The sequence below is a fragment of the Haliaeetus albicilla genome, chromosome Z (genome assembly GCF_947461875.1).
Source record: "Haliaeetus albicilla chromosome Z, bHalAlb1.1, whole genome shotgun sequence".
Classification (NCBI taxonomy): domain Eukaryota; kingdom Metazoa; phylum Chordata; class Aves; order Accipitriformes; family Accipitridae; genus Haliaeetus; species Haliaeetus albicilla.
In genome coordinates this window covers 4,152,041-4,179,152 of record NC_091516.1, presented here as the reverse complement: position 1 = coordinate 4,179,152, position 27,112 = coordinate 4,152,041, and the positions used below count along the sequence as shown (strand labels likewise).

Here is a 27,112-nt window from a genome sequence, read left to right as displayed (position 1 = left end):
GAAAAGGAGCATTAAAAGCACTCTATTTAACTACCGCAACATTCCTAGCTGCATATTCTGACTCAGGTTTGTGCTGCAGACTTGCAAAGAAATTCAATTTTTATTTCTATTAAAAATCAAGTCAGTTTAAGGAAAAAAAGAATTTGATAGGTTTACTGAAAGAACTCCAAACAGTTAATGTAGTGGCAGGCAAAATAAAGGAACAATTTTTAAAAATCCCAAACTCTGTTATGATTTTGAACATGCATCATAATTATTCCATAATTTGAAGAGCTTTCAAAGTCAAACAACTATTTTGAGTAATTTAAATATCCTAGAAATTCTCTAGCTTATTGATGCCATTTACATTACACATTGTACACCAGAGTGTTATTTGACCCACCCACACAAATACATAAAGACTGATTTAATAAAGTTAGCTGTTCCAGGGCTGGTGTGCCTTCCCAGGCTGTTGAGGAGGTGTTTCAACTGCATAATTGAATAGATATGATCTCTTCCAGTCACAAAACTCATAGCTTACTTGCTGCAAGGGAATTATTCATGTGAGTGCCAGGGTGCATTTCAGCAAAAGCTGCAGAGTCACTGCCTTCATACCAGAAAGAGGAGACATCTAAACAAATTGCCATATTCCTGGGATCTAGAAGTTTTCAAAATTCTCAGGTAAAATAAATAACGCTGTATTTTTTACATTAACATTAAATAACTGAGTGTGGCTGATTCATCTTTATATATAAATATATGTTTCATTGATAGCTAGATTATAAATTTGTATTAATTGATTATGATTATTATTCTCTTCTTGGAAAATGTTCACTGAAGCAAAGTATTCATTAAAGGCTTGTCTTAGCTTTTTTTTCCAAACTCATAAAAGGGTCACCGACTCTCTTGTATAATTTTCAAGCACCTAAAATTTACTACCAAGATTATCCTGACTCTGCTGTGTGTTAGTTTAAACCATGATCTTCTCAACCTTATTTTTCTAGGAAGAATAATTGTCTTACAGGTCACAATGAACATAAATATAGTAAGCTGGTGTCCAAGTGCCAGGATTGTAAAACATTTACAATCCAATGCAGTACAGTTCAGTAACAGTAAAATTATTTTTTAGTAAACTAGTAGCTTAACAGTAGTTAACAGAGAGAAAGCAAAGGACCAAAATGGTTAATACAGCTCTCTGTGCCTTTATAATTACTCTAACTTTAACTGTTTGATTAATAAAGGAACCATTCTTGGATTATGTGTGAAGGCTAATTTGCTGTCAAGATCCATCAAGGTTAAGCTAGAAGGATCCCTAGAAGATATTATTTGGTTCATTCATACAGGCAAGGTAATACTAGCCATAGCAATATATCTTCCAACATTTACTTGTTTACCATAGCTGTGAAGACTTGCACAGATAAAGCCTCGTTACTCTCCCCAGAGAGTCTATACAGAGGTTGGCCTTCTTTCCAGTTAAAAAGTTTTTTCTAACACCTGGTCTGAATCTTCATTGCCAAAACAAAATTCTACCATTTCTTTTATAAAGTTGAGACTCCTTTCACATACACCTCCTCCACCATTTCTTCTTTAGTCTAAACAATCCTGAATCTTTAAGTCTTTTCTGTAGGAAATATTTTCTGGATGCCTAGGAGCTGTGTCTTACCGAAATGTTTTCAGGTGGTCCAAGTCTCCCTCAGAGTGGAGTAACTGACTCTAGACTAATGTTTTACTCATTTTGCATAGGACAAAGTTATATTGTCTATCTCAAATTATTCTTCATTCTGTTTTCCAGGATGATGTTTGCCTTGTAAAACATCAGTGCTGCCTCACATTCAATTCACAATCCAGACCCCTCTGAACCCGTAGGCAGCTACACTGCCAATACTACATCCTACAGCTGCATAGCTGTTTATCCCTGCCAAGGCCATGACTCAATGTTCGTCCATGTCATATGCTAATTTATCTTTTTCAGACTATTTCTGCAATTTCTCCACATCATGTAATTTCAAAACCTTTCAGCTAACACACTAGTAGAGCCTTCCCAGCCCTTTGCACCCTCAGTTAGTGTCTGGCTAATTAGCATCTGGCTAAAAACACTGAATGGCAGCAGGTTAGAGCAACCTGTACAGAATCCCACCGAATGTCTCTTCCATTTTCGTAATGACATAGAGTTATTAAAAATAACTGTCTGGTAGGTTCCCACCAAACTGAAAGCTGTGACACAGTATTTTCATCTAGACCATACTGTCCACTGTGTCAAGTCTACTCCACAGTTTATAAGACTGTTTATGGAAGCTATGCCGTAAGTCAAATCTATCTTGCTATATATTTTTGACCGCACTGAAGCTCTTGACCCTGCTTAGTGAATAAATAACATGAAAACATATAATGAGCAAACACGAAAGGAGGCAGATGGTATACTTTATTTTCCCTTGTACTTGTTTACCACCCACTAGGGTAATGCTCTTGGGCCAGAATGGGCTGTGACAGACAAAAGGAAAAGAGGCCAGATGTTCACTATGTATTGTTGTTTTATTAAATTAATGCCAGTATGAAATTTCACCAGCAATAGGGTCATTACTGCTGTGACACCAAAAAAAAAGAAAAATAGAGACTGCAACAGATGTTTCTAGTTTTCAAAAGATTTTTTATTATTATTTCACGCTAATCTAAAGTTTCAGTGACGTAACTTTCTCTCACTGTCCCCAAGACAAAGAATAAGCAGATGCTTCTCATAATTTTGCAGTTCCTGATCTGAACATAGGTCAAAAGTACAACCAGGGCTGTACAGCAACTAGCCTCAGTCCTGGGAGCCATATTGGCAACTTAGTGGAGCAATCCCAGGGGGCTAATTTTCCACTCAGAGGAGGATTAGATCATGCGTCAGAATATGGTCATGCTGCTGCCAGCACCCAAAAACCCTTGCTCACAGCTAGGTCAAATATCTGTGCATGGCACTGCATTGCATGGTGTAGAGATACTGAGGAGAAAGAGAGATAAAGTCTAATGCTGCATGGCTGTCTGTAAACTAACAAGTCATCTGAGGACAGAAAAAAACCCAAAGTTAAACAGAAAAGTAATCCCCTAAGATACCCTAGTCACTTTATGTATATTAATTACCTGGTGGTGAGACAGCTATACATATTATGGATGGATGGATAAATAATCTACTTTAAAAGAAAACCCCAGCCACGTCTCATCCTGAATCAATCCTTAGCCAGTGTAAAATGACATATCTCCCTTACAGCCAAAGATGCTGTGTCTGATAAAAACAGCTTCAGATGTGGCCTGCTAAGGCCTTTTCCATATAGCCTGCGGTCATGAGCATTTGGTGCATCTTATTTCTGTACATCTGCACTACTTTCCCTGCAGTGACAGGATAGGACCTTGTGTAGGGACAGTTGATTGTTTGATGTGAGGTGAACCATGGACACTGATAGTAGTTGTCCATGAGAGGAGAGTGACTTTTTAAATACATAAAATACTTTTAACTTATAACTTTTTAAATAAGCTTAGAAAATGGAGTGGGAGTCACACTGTAAGTGAAGGAAAAGTTTGCAAAAGAAAAAAAAAAAGCATGTTGCTAAATAAAGTGGTCCTTTTAAAAGGCTGAGCTTGAGTCTATTTTAAAACAAACATTTTAACAGCATGGCTATTGAGATGGCAGCAGAAACTTTAAGCATCTTATAAGAATCATTTGCAGAAAAGGAGCTGGTTCAAAGGAACAATTGTAGACATAATTCGAGTTGCTTTTACCAACAGTAACTACAGTGTAGGAGAAAGAGAGTGTATAGGGCACCAGTAGCTTACAAGATTATGTTTTGTGCAGTGCAATGCTAGTAAAGGTAAGGCTACAAGTATTCACATTTACAGATGTTCTGAGCTGTGACACTGTTACATATGTCAATTCTATTAACCACACGACCACTGCTAGAATCTAGGATATGTAAAAGCATAAATGCTACAAACAAATTGTCATGGGTGTATTCACTAGCATGTATTCTACATGTAGTTTTTTCATAAATCTTTAAGGCTTAGTGCATTTCTAGCTAGTATTTTCATTCTACAGTATGGCAAAGCAAACAAAATATATTGAAATCCATTCATGTCTTTCTTTTAAAATTTCATACAGGGAGATATATTTATTTTTATCATAGAAAAATCTATCTAGAAGATACGTTTTTGGTCTTCCTGATTTTACTGAGAACCTTGGACACATCAGAAATCTGTTGGCCCTACTCACCCAGACAGTATCAAAAAACATAGCGTGAAGACAGGATCAAAATAGGCCCCGTGAAATTTGGTCTCTGAAGAAACATTACTCTGGAGGCTGGAAAGGAGAACAGGAATGTGTCTGCAATCCCTTCTGTGAAGAGGAGAAGAGATAGCTGTGCTCATGGAAAGCGTCTATTACGCCCACATGAAACACAGTGTCTCTTCAAAGTTTTGTGAATCTTGGTTGTTGACGTGGAACAACAAATGATAAGCAGAAGTAAAAATTGCACTCATTAGAGGTAACTTTGGTTTTTGTTTTACTGTGTTGTAATATATGAGAAGGTGTTTTTAATATTTGTTGATTGTTGTTTCATCTACGGACCTTTTTATTAGTATTTTATCACTGATGTGAAAATTTTAACAGCACCGAAAGGTTTTCTAACCTGTATTCTACGGGCTGCCTTTTGTGGATGTAGAGTAATATAGAGTCATAACAGCACTGGGCATTTCTTTGCAGAAACACTTACTACATTTAAATTTCTCAACAGTCACCAGATTAATTTCTTTCAACAGGACAAAACTCAGCTCTGGAATTCCTTCTGAAATATAAAGGCACCAAAGAGATGAAAAATTAAAGAATAGGGCCAACAGAAGAGGCAGGACTAATAAAAGGTGTTATTAATTCCTTAATTCTTATAGCAGTAACTCCTAGCTCTCATTTGTTACTGATAAAGAATTATGATAAAATATTTCACATCCTCAATTATTCAACAGTGCATGCCTGCATTCTCACAACAAGCCAATCAGTATCTCTTTCATGCATCAAATGAAAAGAACAAGAGCTAAAAGGGAACATGGGCTTTATGATGTACATTCTATATTTAAGAGTAGATACCCTACGCCCTCTGTTTACACCCATGGAATAGGAAAGTCCCATTCCCCAGCCAGTGAGATATGTATTTGTAATGACAACCCACCTCATTTCTTCAGTGAGGTCACCTCCTCCCATTCTTTCTCCTTGATTACCTGCTGACTTTTGCAGTAAAGCAGCATTTTTAGCTGCAGGGACGCAATCCCATCAATAGCGAATATGAAACAGTATTTTGGCAGCAGTGGCCAAAGCTTCTTCAAATATATTTGGCTTCTTCCAATTAGAAAGGTAAATGTCTTACTCCACATGTGATGGCAGGAGTTTTTGATTAATCAAAATGTAAAAGTTAAGATTTCATTCAAAAATATTGGTGCTTTGTGAAGAAGAGGGGAAAAAAATGAATGTCCCAAACCTGATTTACTTTTGCTGTCTAGTTTCCTCAAGATGGCTGGCTTGCCAAAATCTAAAAATGGCCTCCCCCTTCCAAATAACTCCTAAAGCCCAAGGTGGTCTCAAAGTAATTTAGCAGACAGAAAGAATGAGCTTCAGACCAAGGGATTTCTCTCTGTTAGACAAATCTCATAAAATCTGTAGTTTGCACTGATTTTAACTTTTCTTAATAACGTTGTCCTCAGATGTGTGCACACATGAGATTTGTGCTGCACATTCTGACTTTGCAGAGAGTCCTTCCAGCAATGCAGAATCAGTCCGAGTGCCTGACATTAAAATGTCTAACACATTCTCCAGACTTCATCAGCATCTATTTGGCACCAGCTGAACTTCATAAAGTAATTTCAGGTTCACATCTCATAGCTGGTGACTTCATGCAATCCTTTACTTGTTACAAGAAACGTTAAGAAAAATTACAGAGAAGATCAAACAGATGTCAGGCACAGATCTACTAGGTTTACCTGGCTGGTATCGTATAAGCTTGAGTTATTCTTTCAGTCTTTCCTCCACATTAATTTCTGAGCAATGTAGGAAAGGTACAAGAACTGCATAAATAATGTAGAAATGGCTCAGCCATTTTATGCTCCTACAAGCTGGGAAAGTCCCAGTAGGTTACATCACTCCCTGCTAGAATTGCCACAATAGGTGTCCAAATAGTGCTAGCAAGAGGATCAAGAAGCTGGAGAAGGGATTTACGGAGAGGAGGAGGCTCTGAACTCCCTCAGTAAGGCAGCAGGAAAGTAAGTACTAATTCCCAGCTCGGGTCTTTAGCTGGGAAGGGGGGAGGGCATCTAGGTGAGGAGTCCAGTTTCCAGCACTGTGTAGACAACCTAGGCAGCTTCACTTTACAGAGCTCAGCTGTCACAGTGGTGATATCCCAATATATTTTTGGACAGATGTTGCTGTATTACTGAACAAAACATCTGTCTAGATGCTCATATCCAACTTCTTTAGTCAGTGAAAATGCTACACCTGCGTAAGATGTTTGTTTGCAGATGAGGTAACTCCATGGCTTCATAGTGATCTCTTGGTTAATGATGCTGCTGGCTAATAGAAGCTGCTGGGTAAGCTTTCAGCAGTCTAGACTGAGTTTGTTCCAGTGATGATGGAGCCAGACTCTTCTCAGTGATGCCCAGTGACAGGACAAAAGGCAATGGGCATGAACAAATGAACTCCACACCTGCCTTCCAGCCTCAGTCATCCTGTGATTCTGTGACATCCATGATCTATTCTCGTGTTTTTGCAAATCCTATGTACTCTTCATTCTCTGACAATAACAATTTGTACAGAAAATGGCTTTAAAAGGAGTAAGTTTGTCTTTTGAGACACTGTATATATTTCAGAAACTAGAATATTATCCAGTGAATCCTCAACAGCCAAAAAGTTCAACAAGAAGATTATATAAGTCATAACTTGTCCTAAAAACCAGACATGATCATGGTTACATTAAATTGATGTAATAGTAACATCAGTTACTCAGCTAGAACCAGCTGAAATGATTCCTTTTGGTTTTAACAGGAGTTGGGCTAGACCCAACAGAGCACATATTTACAAGTAGGTGGCAATTAGCTCTGTTGATACCCATGGAAGTTGGAACTTATGGGAGCTGATTTTCTCTCTTTTTTTTTTTTTTTTTAAGACCATATTCAAGAGTGTTTTGGTGTTTAAAAGAAAAGTGTGCACCATCTTAGCAAAAAAAAAAAAAAAAAAAAATTTCTTCCAGTCATCTGACATCATCCACTCCTTGTGCTACCAGACATTCCCACCACTATCAGAGCAATAAGCATCATACTCCTACTTCATTTAAAGCCTGTTCAAGCTTTTTGTGACTCTGGGATTTCTCTTTAATACAGGACAAAGAGACACGGAGGTGTAAGCCTGATCCAACTGTGAAGCTAGAGATGACAACTATAAACTAGTGATCCAAACTTTATCATAACTAAGATCTTGCATTGCACAAATTTTTTAAATTAATACTTATAATTAACCTACACATAGTGATTCTTACTAGTGTCAGAGTAATTTCTGCAGAGTAAATGGTACTATGATACCTTATATTGCTTCTAGTCAAGAAATGTATATTTGGCCGCAGATAGTGCTAGACTAAATGTTCATCAGTTAATTTGCAGCTGGCTAGTTTAGCTGTAAAACCAAGTTAAATTTATGCTGTCTCTTAAATATTCCCACGCATGAATATTTTGTAACTTTGCTACAAGGCAGAGTCTTGAATGTGTGCAAAAACATACTTCATACACTATAAAATAGCACAACATGTGTAAATGCTGGCACATAAATGAGTGAAGAAGGAAAACACAGTAGGTCTATACTTAATAGTAATGGGAAGATAGGCAAAGATAAATAATAGTACGTGGTGTCCTTCATTCTCACTTGAGGAGTGATAACAACTGAACTAACTCAATAGTCAGTATATGGTGATTGCTTGGGGGCTCTGAAAATTAGGAGCCTAAGTGTAAAAGAATCTCCCGTAAATCAATATTAAAAATGACAGCAAATTGGTAAAGTGCATTAACATGGCAAAGAGACAGTCTGCAGGGTAATTCATGTCACCTTTTCAAAATTTTAGCTATTGTTTATGAATGTTCAGTGCCTCTGGGTGATCAGAAATTTTCGACTGTCCATTTGGAACTATTTTAATCTTTGATGAATATTCCAAAACCATGTCTAGCATTCAGTTTCCTTAAAGAGCCACAATTTTCTTCTTTTTCATTACTGTTTTACCAGCAAAACCTTTGTTCAGATACATATGTCGTGAAAAACCATCTCAACAGAAAGTGTCACCAATGTTCAGTAGCTGCATCAGCTTTTGAACTCTGTGTGTGTGTGCATGTCTACATAAATGTACATACACACGTGACACACACACACATATTTGGATAAGTATGTAAAGACTAACACCCCAAAATTACATTCTATATCATATTCCATCCTATATTGAACAGATACTGCTTTTTAGTTTTGCCAGGCTCTTTCAATCTGCTTTGTTAAATGAAAAATGTGTACTCTATATTTGTGCATTGTGTACTCCAGTATATACATAACTAGGTATAAGTACCTATCAAGAGCCAGGACTACTTCAATAATGTACCACCACACTAATCCAAATGCAGTAATAACAGGTTTTTATGTCACCTGTTTGTGCACAGCCTGATTGTTGTTTTTACTTTTTTGATTTAAACAATGTTCTGGGACATAATTCTAGCCAGTTTAAATTATACAGTGCTAGCAAATAAGTATGGGGTATTATGCACTAAATTATACTAGAAGTGTACATACTACATATTTTGTTTTAGACTTTTGTTAGGTGTTAATGAAAACTACATGGAAAATAAAGGTAAGTATTAACATGGGCCTGTTGAACAGAACTCGTTATGTTCCCAGAGTTTTGCTCAGGCAACAGGGTATTCTATTTCTGGTTCAACACTAAATAGAAAGTGCAAAGAATATACTCCAGCAAATACAGAGGCAATATTGGAATTCCTGACTCTCTCCAGTGAAAGTAGATGCTTCCTAGTTCTGTCATGTTTAATAGCATTTTAATACCTTGGGGAAAAAAAAAATCATACCATCCTGTGCATACAAGGGATGAGAACTGTAAATGCAGTGATACATTAAGAGAAGAAAAATTGAATGTTTTAGCAAAAGACACTGTCATAACAGGCCTTGAATATCAGTATAATTTTTAAAAATCTAAGCATAAGCTTAATTCTAAAATCATTGCTACTTTACTATTAATAGAAAGTCCTCTTATTAATCTATTTTCCTTTAATCTTGGCTTGTTTTCTTAATCAATATGGTTTGTTACTGGAAGATAACAAACTAACTGACATATAGTCTCAGTGTTATTGTAAGATGAAAAATAATGTTTTTAATAGTTTCTGCATTCAAAGAAAAAAAAAATGCGTTTGTCATATACTTCAGAGATTATTTTTTTCCAAATTGAGATTTTGCAATGTTTGAGATTCTTTTCTGGTTGAATTGGGGAACACTTAAAATTTCAACAACAGCAACAGAAAGCCATGCCCAATGATCAGTTTGGGTTATCACAGGGTTTTGCTCTAGTTTTGAACTTTTACATGTTATTTATTACAGTTTTTGTTATTAAATAACACCATTATTTCAAACTATTTTTGTCTTCAAAATATTAAAAAAGGCAGTATCACTAATTTTGAAACTCCCCTCCCCCCCCAATCCATTGTGGAAAGATAATACAAACTGAAATCAGTCTTTTCTCACAAGCAGATTAGATTTTGATGAATTTGTACATTCCAATTACAAAAAAAGGTATTAAAATAATCTCAGCCAGTACTTTGATATTCTCTCCCAGTCCCCCTCAACCTTAATAACAGCAACCTTTCTTCCTAGCCCAATAGCTTTTTATGTTTAAAACCAAATAGGAATATTCTGGAACAGTTATTAGGTAGCCTTAAATACAGTTCCAACTAACTTCACACTAAACCGGTTAAAGATCTGCCTTTCATGCTTTATGGCAACAGCTACAATGCCTAGTGCCGCAGTTAAGTTCCTTGCCATATTTTTTATGTTTCTCCTTAACAAAGATTGAAGGTTTTGTTTGTCAGTTGTGGCCTTTAAAGCCTAGGTAAATCCCAGAATTTGTGCTGAATTAAAAAGTTTCAGTGTTATCTGGAAACCTCAATAGTTGAATTATCAATAAAGTAGACAGAAGTCCAAAAAAAATCTTTCATTTGCTAGGAAGCTGAGCTGTAAAGCCTAACTTCATTAGGTTCTCTCTCACAGTTTTTGTTCAAAAATAATCTCAGAAGTGAGTGCAGTAGTCTGTGAGGATGTAACAGTACAGATTTCCACATCAAAGTGCCACCAGCTAAGATACTTTATCTAAAGTGTATTTTATAGTGCAAGATATGCAATCTCTTTCAAGTCACATGCTACTACTCTTGCTACTAGCTAAAGCCTTATTGCAGAAATAGTCTTTCTGAGATTAATTTAGCAACATAGGTGAGAATATGTGTGACATATTTTTATAGATGAAGGCTACCATGGCCCCTTGGTTCAGATAAGTTGCTCAAACTAATTGGTTTACAGATACTTGCCTGTAAACTGACTGGAAAAAAACAAAGTGGAGTAAAATGCAGAGCCAAAAAACAAGTCTTTCTGATTAACAGTCTGACTCAAGAAAGATGGTTTTATACTGATTGTGGGAAAACTAAGGATGGATGTTAGATACAAATAGGTTCAAAATAAGTGGTAAATGAAGAAATGCTGCCTTGAAGATCGATTTTTGAATGGTAGGACGCATATTTTTTTAAGTACAGAGCATGATAAAGAGGAGCTAGATGCAAAGAGGCCGTAGTTTCCAACCCTGTGGTTTCACAAAACTTAAACCCAACAATGAAGAAAAAATGGCAACATTTGACATACCTCTGTCTAATCTACTATAACCTCTGGCCTAATTAAATATAGATTTATATGTTCACCACACACCATGTGACAAGGTCCAGTGCTGGAGCTGCACTGAGTTTGCTTACAGGGAGGGTTTTGGGGTAAGGCGTGTTCAGTTATCAGAACATTTCAGACAATGAGTCACTGGGAGCCCTGAGAAGCAGCACCATCAGCAAAATCTTTGACCACACTGCTGCTGTGAAGGATGCATTAATGACACTGATAATGTTGAGGAACTGACATTGTAAAGATTAGTTTACAGTAAAAATTACTCTGGACAAAGTAGGTCGGCTAGAAGTTGATGACATCCAAGACATTTAGCCACCCTCATCCTTAATTTTAAACTATGTTGGCTGCCTTTGGGCAGTGGATGAAAAACACACATTCTTTTTCCTTTGATAACTTGGGAGAAATGTTTGATTTTTTTCAATGCAGTAATGAATTCTGCTACAGCAAATATACTGCAGTTGATTAAAACAAACCATTTGACAAACTGTCAGAGATGCATATACAAAATGACAGCTACCCCTTTAGTGTTCTTAGAATAACAGACTTTAAAATTAAAACCAACTATAATTAACTGTTGTTGGGATGCAGAGAAGAATCCTCAGGCAATCATTCCCAGAGTGTTCAAGGCTCAGATTTGACTCTTCATTCTGTCATATTTGAAGCAAAACTGCCTTCCTACCAGTCTGCTGGCAATAACATGTGGATGACCTTTAACGGGAGATGGGATGCTGCTGTGACTTACCTATCCTGTTTACATGAAGAAAAACCACCATATTCTCCTGCAGCAATAAGTGACGGATGGTCTGGTTCCTACTCTATGAGCCAAGATAAGGCACTAAGGAAAAGAGTGAAGCACAACCCTCATGTCACTGTAGAAAACCCAATACCATGGCATACTGTATTTAAAAAGATATCCCACTTGGTTTCTCTGAATATCACTCCAAGAATTCTAAAACTTAACTAAAAACTGGTTGACTTTTTACAGGTTCTTAGACCTTGTATTACACTCTCTAGTTAATTCCAGAGTAGCTTACTGGGAAAGCAGGAGAAGATGGAAGTGGTGGAAAGCTGTTGGAATTCTCCTCCAGTGGCAGAATCTGTTTCTTAGACGTTATCTCAAAAGACTTGTATGCCTTACAAAAACAGAACAAAGCAGCATTGTATCTCCCTCCTATGCAGACACTGGATCCAGGCTCTTCTTTGGTTTCTATAACACAAAATTACCCAATTCTACTGTTAAAGACCGCTTTTAGGACACTGAGGAAACATTTGCATTTGTCCCATAGTACTGCATTTGAGAAAGTGACTCAGCTGAAAGAACAATTGTGTGGGAGGCATTTATCGTCTGTTTTCATGTTTTATTTCAACCTGCTTTTCTTTGACACAAGCGTAGAGACTTATAAACCAGAAAAAGTTATTCTGTACACAAATAACCTCACCTATGCAAAGGTATAACCCAAAGCTTTGCTATCAGGAGGATAAATCTCAAAATGTCTCTGAGATCTGTTTTTTTCCTAGCATATCAATAGTACAGGGCCTCCAGCTTTATGATGATTTGGTTGTACAAGGTGCAGATCTTGAAAACATTTGAACTTATGTTCAAGCCTCACACACTGTTTAATTTCACTGGCCTTACTTCAGATTTTCACTAGTTCTGGACAGAGCAGAACCCAGCCCAGAGTCTAACAAACAGACTGGACAACTGATGATAGTGAGACATGCCCCAGCACACTGAGCAAAAAGTCACCGTAACAGACACAGAAAATCAATTCGGTTGTACTAGAAAAAGAAAAGGCAGCTTCCTTAATTTCAGAGGGATTTTTCTGTCATTGTGGAAAACAGATTTAAACACAAAATGTGGTGATCCTGCATGTTCTGATAGAAATTTTCTGCTCTTTTCTCAGCCAAAATCACTAGTTACTCAATTATTATTTTTTCATGCTCTGTTCAGCCATTTTAAGGTGGTGTTCTACAAGGATGGTGATGGGTATTTTTGCTTTAATCCACTACAACAGAACAGTAAATAAAAGGTAGCTCAAACCTCAACAACATAAACAGAAATAGAAGAGGAAGTAATATAGAATAACAAGCAGAAACTTAGTGACAATTAATCACCAGCATTAATCAATTAAAACTGTGCTTCAGTATCACCTCAAAGGAGACCATTTCTACAGATACGTACAATCCACCTGTCTATACCTTCTTAATCATTTCTTCCCCCTCCCCCTTGAGCTGGCAACAATGATTGAGGGATTGTTGTGGATTTTTTATCAACAGGAAGAAGATAGAAAAGGTGGAAACAAGCTGAGATTCTCAGGTGACAGCAGGTGTGTGCAAAGGTAAGAACAGAAACAGGGCAAACCACACACAGTAAAGCAATTCACATGCCTAACTTCAGCTGGTTAGGAAGTTCTTTTCTACCTGACCCTATACATGAGGAACTCTTCTCATTTCTGCAGCCCTTCTGTCCTGCCCAGTGCCATCACAAATACAACTTTTTACTGACTCACCTGGTTCCAGTTCCAGGAGGGATGCATCCCATTGCCAACATACCACAATAAAGCAAACAGTCTTTCTGTGGTGGCTCTTCAATGACTTTATCTATAAATTGCTTAGAATATAATGTCCCAGACAGTCCTACTCCCAAACAGAAAAGTTATGCTCTGGAGGTATCTGATGGGTACATCACAGATATGCAAATACAAACAATTTTTTTTTTTTTTTTTTCCCCTTATACTGGTATAGCATTGACAAATTGACTTCAGTTAGATAATTTGTGGTAACTTGATTTATGCTTCACTGATAGCTCTCCTAATAGCAAACAAGCAACAGGCTTAGAATTCAGCACGCTTAGTGAAGATTCACTGAGAACTGAAAACACATCCAAGAGATTTGCCTTGGGGTTTGAATGAGCAGAAGCCAGTTTATTGTCTATGATTGAAACCAGGAAATGTTTGAATGCAAATCCTAAGGAGAAACTCAAGTAATTCAAACCTGTAAATCACACACACATACACATACACATACACATACAGAAAAATGGTTTGCTTCAAGCTCAGTGAAACAGAATAGTTAAGTCTGGCAAAGATCTTGTACAGACCCATATACTTATTGCTAGGGGAAAGAACACTGCAAATTATTTAGGGGTTTCATCTGAACAAGCGCAAAAACATTCAGTGAGTTTAATGATGGCAGAAATTGCAAGGAGGAAAATGAAGAGAAAAATAGACAGGCACTCCTTTCACAGCACCAATGCCTTGCCTTTTTGACCTTCTGAACAGCTATCAACACCATCTCACAAGAAAGCACTCTTTCCGTACAACAGACTCTGCATTTGCAAATACTGCAGCAGTGTCAAGATCTGTGATTTCTGCTGATGTGTTTTCATGTTTAATCTTGAGTAGAAAGGTGTGGGACCCAACATCCCTACAAATTATTTTGGAACATGAATTAGATTCAGGTTGCATCTCTACAAGTGGCTAAGTCTACCACATGGGTCACTGTCACTGAAAGGAGAGAAATGTTGCTCCCTTCCCACCCCAGCCCACCCCAGCCCACCCCAGCCCAGCCCTTCCTGTTTCTTCATTGTCTCACTCATCCCCATTCCAGATTATTTCCTCCCTTGAGCCAGCTAAGGCACTGACTGAACCCTTCTGCAGCAGAAGCAGTAGAACCCACCTCAGCAGAAGACTACCCTGTATTTTTCTAGATTATTTTTCTGCCACATTTGTGAGAAGCCACAGAGGGGACCAGTGAGAACCAGAGCAGTCACGAGTGGCAGTAGTACATGGCAGGGCTGGACAGGGAATCCATGGGGAGGAGAGACAAGAGAACATAACCTGCTGCTTGCAGTGGCAGTGACCTATCAGATCAGCTTTGCACATCTTGACATGGTAACTTGACTGAAATTTGTTTGAAAATCTCACATTGGAAATCATCCTCTACTTCTCCTCTGACCACCTGGCCTGGTTACCTGTGTTCATCCCTCTCATCCTGGTCCGGTTCCCTGGTCTGCTTTTTCTTTCATTTCCTTGCCTCTCTCCTTCAGCATCATGGCTCTCAATTCATTCTTGTTCCCCTTGCCATGTCCCTATTTCATTCTCCACTGCTAACATCCACTCACCTCCCTCCACCCCAGCATGGGTGCAGCCAGTGCAACAGGCATGCACAGCTCCTCAGGCTTGCACAGGGGCGCAGCAAAAACATCACTCCTTATTGCCCCTGAAGTTTTGTAAATCCGCTTTAAAAAGAACAACAACAACAAAAATCCCCAACAATCAGTACCCATTTCTATCTGCTGCATATGAGTAAATACATCCTCTGTAATGCATAGATGTCTCAAATCACACACTTCCTTACTGACAAGTTGCATGACAATAGAGCTTACAGCTGGATGTTAAATACTAATCATTCAGGTTTCAGACTACTCTGACCTTTCTCTCACCCAGCATTTTAAGATCTGTGTCTCACTTGGTCCAATTCCTAACAATGTTTTTTTAGAAGATGCTTTTGAAAGAATTAGGGCTGCCTGTATGCTGTAACCACCAACCAGACACTAATCCAATCAAAGCACAAATCCCTGACATGTCCCACATAGCGGAAAACATCAGTGAGTGCTTATGAGTGTAAAGCAGCTCTTGATGAAACCAATACAGCTCAGCCTTCAGCGCAGACCCAGCACAACAACTGAGGAATTTCAATTGCTGCCCTGCAACTGCTCTTCTCAGCAGGAAGGTTTTCAGTAGCACTGGAGACACAAAGCTCTCCCATTCCTGCACAGGGGAAAAACAGGGCATATGAACTGGCACTGCTTGAGCTACCAGCAGAGAAAAACAGCCTGCAGGGAATTATGACACTGGGTTTTACAGATGTGAGAAGTGAAAGACACCTACACTCCCGTGTGTACATTGTCAGATGCGTGGTGACCCCAAGTGGCATGGGAGAATTGACACAGGGAGGGGAGCGAGCAATATGGAGAGGAGAAGCCAGCGACCAAGCTGGGAGCAAATCTGGGGCTCAGTTTCCCCAGGCAGCCAAATGATGCCTTTTACTAGAGATAGACTGTGGGATACTGATCCAGCACACAGATACTTAAGACCTAAAAATGAGACCCAGTCAGATTAGGTATTTCTCCCATTTCCTTTGAAAGGGGAAAAAGCAGCTGGATGTATTATACAAGTCAGCGTTCCAGCAGGGCAACTAACTAATCAGACTTTTGGTTTTTCACATTTGACAGCCTAGGTTGTGTACAGTATTTCCTACTTTCTGAAGTGTCAGAGGGCCTCAAATTGTATTTTCTGAAACTGAATCATGACTTCTGAAACTTGATGATAACTGTTGGAGGTTCTGATTAAATATTGATTCTTGCATTCAACAAATTGGTTGTAAATAACAAATGCCTGACATAGAACACAAAGATCTCCCTATTGTAGATATACATATATTTCATTTTGCAGCTAGTGTATTTGGCTGTATTAAAAGTGTATAAAGAGGGATCAATTCATACTTTGTCATTACTGCCCAGAAGTATGTAAGTACATTCTGCTAGTTATACAGTAACCATTTGGAGAACAAACTGGTGGATAGTTGGTGGATTCAGCTATCGACACACAAAGACAGTCAGCTGCAAATGCTGTATTAGTCAAACATGAATTAGCACATAAAAAGAGCAGTTATCTCTTCGAAACCATTCCAGGTACTAAGACAGGCTCCGGCAATTATAGTTCCTACAGTAAACAGCTCTGGGAATCTAATTGTCTCTTATCCCCAGAAGAAAGTGAATCTTTATTCAGTGTAGAGGGAGTTGGCTGAGCCCATGAGGAAACCATTTTGGTTGCTTTCCCAATACTTTCTTTACAAAAAATGACTTTCTAGTATCCAGTAGTTTAATAATATACTACTTGCAGTCAAGATTACACCTAAAGTAGGATTACATACTGCTTTACAGAAATACCATACTACATGTTCTGCCAACTGCTAGCTCTTACTCCACAAGTACAGAATGACTTTCTAGAAACTGAAGTTTAAATTTATTCCTTTATATGCATATATAGATACATTTATACACACTTTAAAGAAGTTTATTTTAGTATGGAGACTTTCTACTAAGACTCAGTAGAAATAAATCACCTATTTCAGAGATCTGAAGACTGAATCACACTTAAGTGCAGTAAAGTGTAAACCAGAGACTATTTCTCTAGCATAAATAATTACCTTTTTTATTTATGGCTATTTTCATTTTTGATAGGCTGAATCAATAAGCTATATTTGAAGTGACTGCTTCCCTCTCACACTGCCAGAACTCTACCCTGAGCCCCTTGGACCAGCACAGTGAGCAGAATCTTTCCTTGCAACTGTGCTTGAAGGATATCAAACCTATTGCTTTTTTTTTCTTGGCCTTCCACAAGCTTCTTTTAAATCATATAATTTTCTGCTGCCACCATAAGATTTTCTCAGCTCCCAATTACTCAGCTCCCACTTAACAAGTTGTCAAGCGACTATTCAAGCAGTAAAAGACATGTTTCTGTAGAATTGTAAATTATTTATTGTTTAGAGGTCGCAGAAAATTAACCTAACCGATCCTGTGAAAAAGAACAATAAGAACTAACCCCTTAATTTGCTGGAGTGGTTGGCAACACTAAATAGAGAGTTTCAAGTCACTATGAAATCAAAAGTGTAATTGCGGAGGTGCTATTCCAGATCTTTCTTGCCTCTTTTGAGAATTCACAAGTATCTGCTCCCCACCTGCCTTCCCTGCCCCTGACTGCTACCTGCACAATCGTTAGCTTTTTGTATCCAGTCTGTTATGATAGGAAGTGTGATATTTCAGCTTCTGTGCATTGATACCATCCTGGAGGAGACGGACTTCTAACACAGGGAAGAAATGAGGAAAATGGGCACACAGGCTTCTAGCATGGGAGTACGGAATCACTTCCACAGGCTGCGGGCCCTTTGTATGAAAGAAGACATGCCATCAAGCCTGCCTTCACAGTGGTCTGCTGACTTTCTTCAGACATCCTACCAGACCTGTTAGTGGGATCCAACAGGTCTTGCCTTTCAAGCAAGCATCTGTCATGCCCCATTCACACCTGCATAACATTTCAGACTATTCTTAAAAAAAACAACCAAACTTGATGTTGCTCTGGACTCCTAAACAAGTGTGATAGAGTGTACCACTTATGTGATCTTCTTTTTAAAGCAGTACATCAGAAAGGTAAATTCAGTTCCCTCCTCAGCCTAAGAAATCCACATCTCCTAAAATGAATCCTTAAGTACAGACTTAAGACTCCTATTTAGTTTGGCCCATCAAACAGCAACAAATGCAACATTTATGGAGGTAGAGTGAACACAAAGCAGTACAGAAGATACAAGGGCTCAGACAGCCTGAAAAGTTATGTCCAGTTACTTTAATCCAATGACTAAAATGCATAAACAATATGGAAGAAAACACTATTCTCTGATGAATGACTAGTTACTGTCCAGGCTTCCTCTTCTCTTTCTCCCCCTTCATCATACCTGTGCTGGCAACAATTCAGGCAAATTTGGCAAATGTTAAAAATCAATTATGCCTACAAACTTGGCCAATGCATCTTCTGGAGACAGGCCAATTCACCTCCCACCTGGTGGCTTGGCCTCATGCCTGTGTATTGTTTAGCTGAGAACTGAGGGATGTAGGGGGAAAGGGCTAGAAGTAGCAGGAGAAGACAGAGGAATAGTAGTTTCTGCTGACTCTCTTGCCTTAATGCTTGGCCCTACTCCATGTGTCTGGTGTCAGCACTCTTACATTTCTTGCTTTACATTGCCTCGGCTTCAAAAAAAAGGAAAGGGAGAGTGGTTTCCAATCAGAAAAGCTGATGGCATGGTGAACAAAATGCATACTTCTGGACATAGCAGAAGATGCATCTATGAAGAAACGGAAGAGGCTCACCAGTTTCTGCTGAAGGAGATGGATAGGGAAGTTCTTCTATAAGAGGCAGACTGCAGCACATTCCTTTCCCAAAAGAAAAAGACCACAACCGAAATTAGTGAGAGTCCTGATCCTACCAATATTTAGTAGTCTTCTGTTAACACTCACAGCATCATGCCTCTCAGGGGAACCCAAGCACAGCTACCTTACAGCATGCTGGTCTTTAGTTCAGCAGAAAGATAGAAAAGAAAAAAAAAAAGATAGTTAAACACACTCAATTCAGTCTTAAAAGCTGAGGACAGCAATTGTTAGGAATGATTGCATTCTGTAGAACATTTAAGGCTTAATAACACTTTGGAGTTCATTTAAAGGCTATCAGTGGCTGATCATTTCCTTTCTGAGTTACCAGGCATTCCTCAAAAAGTGGAAACCAGTTGTAGTTTATCTAGCCATTACTATAAGTGCTGAACACAACAAAGTTCTTACTCAGTTACTTCCCTAGTCATATCCTTCCCTCACATATAAGACACTCAAGTGTTATTATTAACAAATTGGGAACTTTTTTTTTTTTTTTACAAATAAAGCTCACATACACTTTTGTCAAGCTTTCCTAGGCTAGATATTCAGTTTTATCTTGTCTGGCTTGAAAGAACTCAAGCCCCATTTACAACCTTCAAGGGCAAAACAGGATAAAAGTGCCAAATGAATTAAGTAACAGTTTTCATCCAGCAGATATTAAGGGTATGGGAGGACACTGGAAATTACGGAGTATAACCCTGAGTTCTGTAGTTCAGTTTAGAAAAGTGCTGTCAGCTCTTTATTCTGATAAAACTCATCTGTGAATGACCTAGGCTGACAGTAGCAGCTAACAATTTAAATGGAACTATTTGGTAATATTTCTAGCTGATCTAGGATGAACTGTAATGGACCATTGTAAATAAATCCCTAATTTGCTTGCATTCCATCTGACAAATGTTCCCACAAGTGTAATTGTATTAGGGAAGGTTTGCATTCATTTCAAAAGAAAACCATGTTCTATGGTAGAAATGGCATAATTGGCAGCATCATTCCATGATTTTGATAACACTTCCATTTGAATAAACATGTCCCATCTCTGTTGTGAATTAGCAGTGCCCAGATATGATATGTCTGAAGAACAAGTTGAAAATTTCACTGTAGCATTTTAGAAATGTATATATAAAATTATAAATACATAAAATTATATAAAACTTTAAAAAAGATAATACATTTGTTTTCAAAATGATGATCAATGGCTGAGGAACACTTCCTGGAAGGTGCTGGAGTGTGCTGGGAAATGGGAGTCTCAGCATTGCTGGTACAGATTACGAAACACTGAACCAGGGTTTAGCATTTTGCCATCTCTCTTCAGCACCTTCTGCCACTTACCGTAAACTTCAGATGACCCTGCTTAGAATGAAATTGCCTTATAATCTTCACTTTTTCCTCTGGTTGAAATGTTTGTCTTTAAGACACCGTTCTCCTCCACACCAGTTCTATCACACACCAGTTTAACACCAGACCTGCTGTGATTCTCAGCGGATTACCCAGCTTTCTTTGTAACAGGGTTTACGTACATCTCTCAGTGGACCTACAGATTTCAGGAGTAGAAATCAATTCCCTCTGCACATTTAATTGCTTGGAGGAGGGACTGCCAAACTTACCTAAGACAGAAGTGCCATGACTATAAAACCTTCCCGAGCTGAGTGGACAAAACAGGTGCATGAGTATCTCTCACACCTATGGCCTTTCCAAAGCCAGAAACAGCAGATGAGGTTCTCCTCATTCATAAGGAAGACACCTGAACTATTTCACTTGGCTCTCTTCAGAGCCACTGAAGAGAAATGGGTAATTCTAAGCCATGACTCCCCAGGCTCTGTTAGATGTCTACTTCCAAATGCAGTAACACTCATATTAACTTTCCCCTTAAATTCAACCTACTGAAGGCCTGGTTTTCTAGGTGTGCTCAAAGAGTAATATGAATACATATATTGATGTGCACTTGTGTTACAACATGGCTGGACTCAAAAGTAGTGCCCATTTGTCGTTCAATACATGTAATAGAGTGCTTGCCCAGGATTTGAGAAGCCTGGTTTCTTCATAGACCTTACTTAAGCTTTCAAGTCCCACATCCTAAAGAAGCACCCATGAGCCTATAGCTTATGCTAAGTAAGATGACAGATCAGGACCCAGAAAGAAAGAACAGATGATGGGGCCTTAGTGCAGACCCCTACTTTACAGACTTTCACAATTGGTATACAAACTTGTATCTCGGGCTTACAGATTCGAAAGGTAGTTTCAAAAGTATGTAGTTTCTTATTGCAAAACTGTGCAGTGCGCAGAGGACATTGTTCACTATATTTTGTCCTTACTAGAAGAGGAACAAACGGCTTCAAAAACTGAAACAGAAGTTACAGGCAAAGTGTTCATTCTACCAGTGCGTATAAAGGCATCTCTTTGTTGTTTACCATGTGAAAGGGGCATTAGTCTAGTTAAGACCTAGATTACCACCCCCTAATGCATCCAGGTGAATCAGAGGATAAGGAGCAGAATCCATTAGTCCTGTGACAAATATCATGACAAGAGCATGAGGCAAAATACACATGAAAAAACTATATTTGCAAAAAAAACATAGCAAGCAAATAAAACAAAACAAAAAAAATCAGAAGGATGCTCAACAGCTTTGGCATAACCACCTAAATTAGAGGACACAGAGAAGATAACAGTACTTATAAACAGTATTATGAAATACAATCTCACATGTGTAATTAAAAATAACTTGATTTCCATAGCAGAAGTAATAAGCCATCCACTTACAAAGGCACTTCCATGTTTAATAAAAAAACTAAAGCTAATTTTATGGGATTAAATTGGGATTAAGGATCGGCTTCTGTAATTCATAATAAAGTTTACAGGAAACTATATATTCTGTGACTGAGGGAAAGTTCTTAATGCTCTTTGTAGTTTATCCCACCACTAACTACAAGAACAGATGAAAATCTGCAGCATCACTCTTGAAAAATAAGAGCTTTTATGTGAGATTTTGAAAATCACAATTTTAAACTGACAGTAAACTGAAGGCACTTTTAATGACCATTTGTAAGGGAAGCTCCTAGCTTATCTCATGAGCAACAAAAGCATCACAAAAATTATTCCAAATTAATTTGGTCTCTAAAAGCCTAGCAAAGATCTAAGAGAAAATCTTCATTTACAGAAACAAAAATGCTCAAGTGTTTAATTCAAAAATTAAATGCAGTAGCATCTCTGTTAGATAAGTTCATGTATTTTATGAACAGATGGGTAAACTCAGCTGCAGAGAAGATAAGTAACACATTTAAAACCACAAAGGAAATTACTGCCAGAATTCAGGATGGAATTTCAAAGTCTTGTCTCCCATGACCAGCTCTGCCCCTTGTATCACACTTTTTTTATCAGAATCGCTCCACTCCCAAATTGTTAATAATAGGTTAATCACCAATTTCTGCTGCTAAATTCATAAACAATCAATCTACAGGGGAAAAAAAATGTTGTAATAAGAGTCTTTTGAAAGAGGTTAAATATACAGCTTCCACAGAAACACTATGGAGCAATAAAAAATAACTACAAAGGAAAAGAGTTAGGGAACTGATAAAGAGATCCCATGGACTTATATCCACAAGGAAGAGATGACTTGATTACAACACATCTGGAGGCTCCTGAATGATTACAAGTGAACTGCTGTTGACTTCTTCAGAAGTCTTCTGGAAATTCCCTTTGGAAAAAATTTTTAAGCAGTAGGTTCCTTTCCCTTTTCAAGCATAAGTACAGGTATTCCACATGACACCCATCTGGGTTATGAAATAACTAAAGAAACATAGATGCCTATCTTGTCAGAAATACTCTTCCCTGGCATTTCAGCTAGACTAATGCAATAGTGTAACAGGCTGTCTTTATATGTAAGACTCTGGGACATTAAAAAAAAAAATCATACTTTGAACCACTAATTTTTCAATAATTTTTATCTCCTTTCTGGGATGATTTCTGAAGCATGATGATGAACAATTTCCCTGTTTTGTTTTTTTTTCAGCAGATACCAAAGATGTACATTTATATTTGATTCCAAGTTTTGGAAGCACTAATGTATTTGTAATGACCAAATGCTGCATGTATTTACACATGGAACAGCATCTTGTCTTAGATGGGATTGCACAGGATGTGAATGAGTGGAGAACTTGTTGTGTCATGACTTTTCCTAGTCTCAGGAAGAACACATTTCATTTCTGTGAATATGAACACTTTTAAATTTAACTTTTCCTCTTCCCTTTTCTTGCCTTCAGCTCCCAACACCATCTGGAGAAAGGGATGGAAGCCCCTGGCAACTCCTTACTAAAGACAGAGGGTGACTAGAGGCTATGCAAGATGAGAAAATGCTGCATTAAATTCAAAACACAACGTCTTCTTTTGCAACAGGGACATCTTTCTCAGGACCCCGCACATGTAGAATTAACTAAGGAACATCCTAAACATTACCATTTTTCACTCGAAGTGAAAGGCATATTTTTTGACCTTGTCATTTCTAGCATAAGCACATATAACAGCACGTGTCAGTATCCATGTATAAAAATTCAGAAACATAACACTCTACTGCACACACTTCTCCCCCTGGGGAGAGAGTGAGCGAACAAACACATGCCAGATGGTAGCCGCATTGCTCAGTGCACTACTGGAAGGCACTCAGTTATTGCAGACAAACACAACATGCAGTGAAAGCAGAGAGTCTACACAACAGCCACTTTTTGGTGCTGTGTGTTTGTATACTGCTTAGCACAATGGAGTCCTGGTCCATAACAAGGTCCACACATGCTATCAAACAAAGGACAGTGACATTTCCTAGCTTTTACATGGATGGATGTAGAGGCTGAAAGGTGGGTGAAAAGCAAGCGCTCTGGTTCAACTCTGCCATTTAATCTTCTGTACCACTTTTACAAGATAATGCTAGGAATAAGAGCACAAACATACAGAGAACTATTTAAACTTCAAAGAACTTAAAAATATTAACTGGTTCAAAGGTCAACACTGCCAGCCCTCAGTTTACAGAATTTCAAGTGAATCCTCTAAATTTGGATACCATTTTCTCAATTCAGTCATAAGTATTAATTGTATCCTTTTATTGTTAGGAAGACTTCACAGCATGTTTTGATTACCTGATACTTTCCACTGCAGAGGATTCTGCAGGAAACTTTACTTTCAGAATTGTACTGACGGCCAATGCTTTTGCTAGCCTTTAAAAATCAGCACGTAGAAATTGTCAGGTGGCAACTCGTCTTTTAAATTTATTCTATGCAATTTCACTCAAATTTTGCAGGATGATTTAAGGGGAGAGGGAAATTGTGTTTTCCTTCTGTTGCTTGTGCTTCTTGGAAGATTTTGCTGAGGTAAGACTACTTAAAACAGCAACTCAAAATAGCTGAGACTTTGCACTTAACAATAGCTGCAGAAACTGCTGTGGGAGCAGGGAGACCAGAATAAGTCTACATGGCTATGAGGTCCATCCTATAGTTCAAGTGCGAAGTGGGTACTTATTAAGGTTTCAGGAGTCACAGAAAGCTCTAGATCTACAAGGCAGTTATTCCTGACTGTGCTTAACATTACAATGTGTGATTACCTTTTTTCCCTTATGTTAAAATAGTGGCAACTGAAGTTCTTTTTCTTCACTGTGCAAGTTGAACTCTGCTTGCTTTTGCACGATGGCTGAAACAGATGGCCAGTAAAGGGAGGTAAGTTTGGATGGATGCTAGTAAATCTGGCATTTCTTTTCTTCTGGGAATCTAATTTTTCTTTCTAAGTTATAATCTTCTTGTTCTAAGCATACTGTTATTATTTGGTGGTTGTGGGCCATCCTGGCAGCTGATATAAGAAGAGTGTGTCATTCAGGACTTTTTCCACCAAATAATTATAAATACATTATGCTTACAGTGAGTTGAAAGACCAGAAAACCAACAGTTGTACCTGTAATTAGAAATTAAGTGTTTTCAATGAAGAAGGCTCAAACATGGACAGCACTAATGAGTGGATGAACTGAACAAGTTTATGAGAGGACAGGCACACTCACAGCTGCTTATCAGGTGTTTCAGTACATCTGTGTATTTTCAGTAGGGGGTATGAGGTGCCTTCAAGGCTCAAGTCCAGAGGTCTATAAGCAATACTTAAGTATCTCCTCCATCTCTAAAGTGCACATGTAAATTTAGAAGGCAGAAATGGTGAATCAAAATCAGCACATTAAAAAGACTGTATTTTTTATCATTGCTCTAAACCAACAAAATTTAGCAGATGGCCCACACATCATTTTTGCATTTTTCTGCACAAAATAAGCTCTAGTCCTACTCTCATTTTGTTAATATTACTAGTGTAAAATAGAGCACAGCCTGAGAAACACTGAGTTTTTTTCTCATTCTATATGTTCCCTTCATTCATTTTTTGGCATCCAGGCATTTCTGTTTGTCATGCTGTAATGGATTTCTTGCTAGCCAAATGGCTTTGTCAATACTACTAAACACTCAGAAACTTAATATATATATTTAGCAATATTTAGCAATATTTAGCAATATTTAGCAACTGTCTGTCACAGTTCAAATTGAAGAATGAGAAGCTGACCAATAAATGCTGCAGCTGAGGCTGAGATAAATATTCACTAACAAATTGGATATTACATATGCAATTTCATGAACTCTACAACAAATGACTAACATAACCTATTTTAAGTGTGCCAGTGAATTACACACCACTGATACTAATCAAAATACACTGATATCAGAAATGGAGAAAGATGAAAGTCAGACATGGGAGAAGAAAACAGATTTTTAAAAATTATTTTCCTTTGTTATTCCTTAAGTCTCACTCAGGTCATTAGAAATCTAACAAGAGTCATAAAAATGGGCTACAAAAATTAAATGCTATTTTCCTGTCTAGATCTCACAAATATCATGTATTGGTCAAAGCTTGTTAAAACAAGTTTTCTGTTATTTTCCATGATCTTTCTTCTGCTTTACCACCTGTAACTGTACAGTGTTAAAAACACATCAGAGTGAAGCTGCTAGCAACAGGTCACTGAAGAATGATTGCAAAACCAACTAACTGAAGTTCCCAAAATGCCCACTCTTCTTTTCCTCAAAATAAAAGGCCCATGAAACTCCTGACACTCTGCATGGTTTATAAAACAGTAAACCCAGTCAGTTTTGTTACAAAGGAGAATATCACTTGATCTCATAGATGAATTTTTTTTTTTTTCAGTATTAGACAAGCTGATGGCAGTAACAGCAACGTAACTGGGAGTTCACATTAAAAAAAATGCCTTAGAACTTATTTCTCAGCAATGCAGTTCAATAGAATTTGTATATAATGAGCTCCATAGCAGTCTGAAGATGAAAGATGATGACTTATTAGAAGAGACTGTTTATCTGAACATTACCATAAACAAGTATTTGACGAAAAGCATCAGCTCAGTATTCAGAGGTATACTTTCTTGTTTACTGGCATGCCAGAGAACCAGAAGACTATCTGCAGGTTTTGAAGCTTTGACAACATGTTGGCTGCTTAGCAGTCTATAGGAAAATCAGAGATAGAGATGAAAGCTTATTTTTAGAATTCATGGCTAGCAATATAGAGAGAGAATGTCTTTCAAATGGCAGTAACTTCTAACACTCACACATTTCAGAGAACTGTTTCTCTGCTTATCCACCTATCTGTTACAGTCAATGTTACAATGAGGAAGTATTATGCAAAAAACAGTCAATATTTTCCCCCAAAATTTAATAAAATAATCCTTGTAGTTTCATTCTGGAACTTTCCCCTTTTTCTTTCAATAGATAGAAGTAAATTTCTATGAGTTTTATATGAAAATGAGTATTTGAACAGAGAAGTTTACTATTGATGTCTTCATTCAACCCTTTTACTTAATATAGCAAGTTTTTAATTAAAAGATAAAAAAAAAAAAAGCATGCCTGCTTCATATGAAGTCTACACAAAGAAAGGTTTTTTATTTTTAGTTCTGCTGTATACAGGAAAAAATCTACTTCCAAGAGATCAGCTTTGCCTTGCTGTCAATATCCAAACCAAGAAATTCTGGGGCCATGGGGAATTTGAATCGGTTGCTAGCCAGCATTTTTAGGGAGTATTTCCATCCTTACAACACACTGGGTTCTTGAAAGTGGCCGCAACAGGAATTACACTAAGGTATAGAAGGAGGG

At 37.9% G+C, this 27,112-nt stretch overlaps 1 long non-coding RNA gene across 1 annotated transcript; it reads left to right on the top strand.

Moving 5' to 3' along the window:
- The first annotated feature begins 495 nt into the window (after positions 1 to 495).
- On the top strand, positions 496 to 25,415 carry LOC138683993 (uncharacterized). The gene is made up of 3 exons (XR_011323481.1): positions 496 to 660; positions 4,112 to 4,493; positions 23,204 to 25,415. It is a non-coding gene; the product is annotated as an uncharacterized lncRNA (long non-coding RNA).
- The last annotated feature ends 1,697 nt before the right edge of the window (positions 25,416 to 27,112 follow it).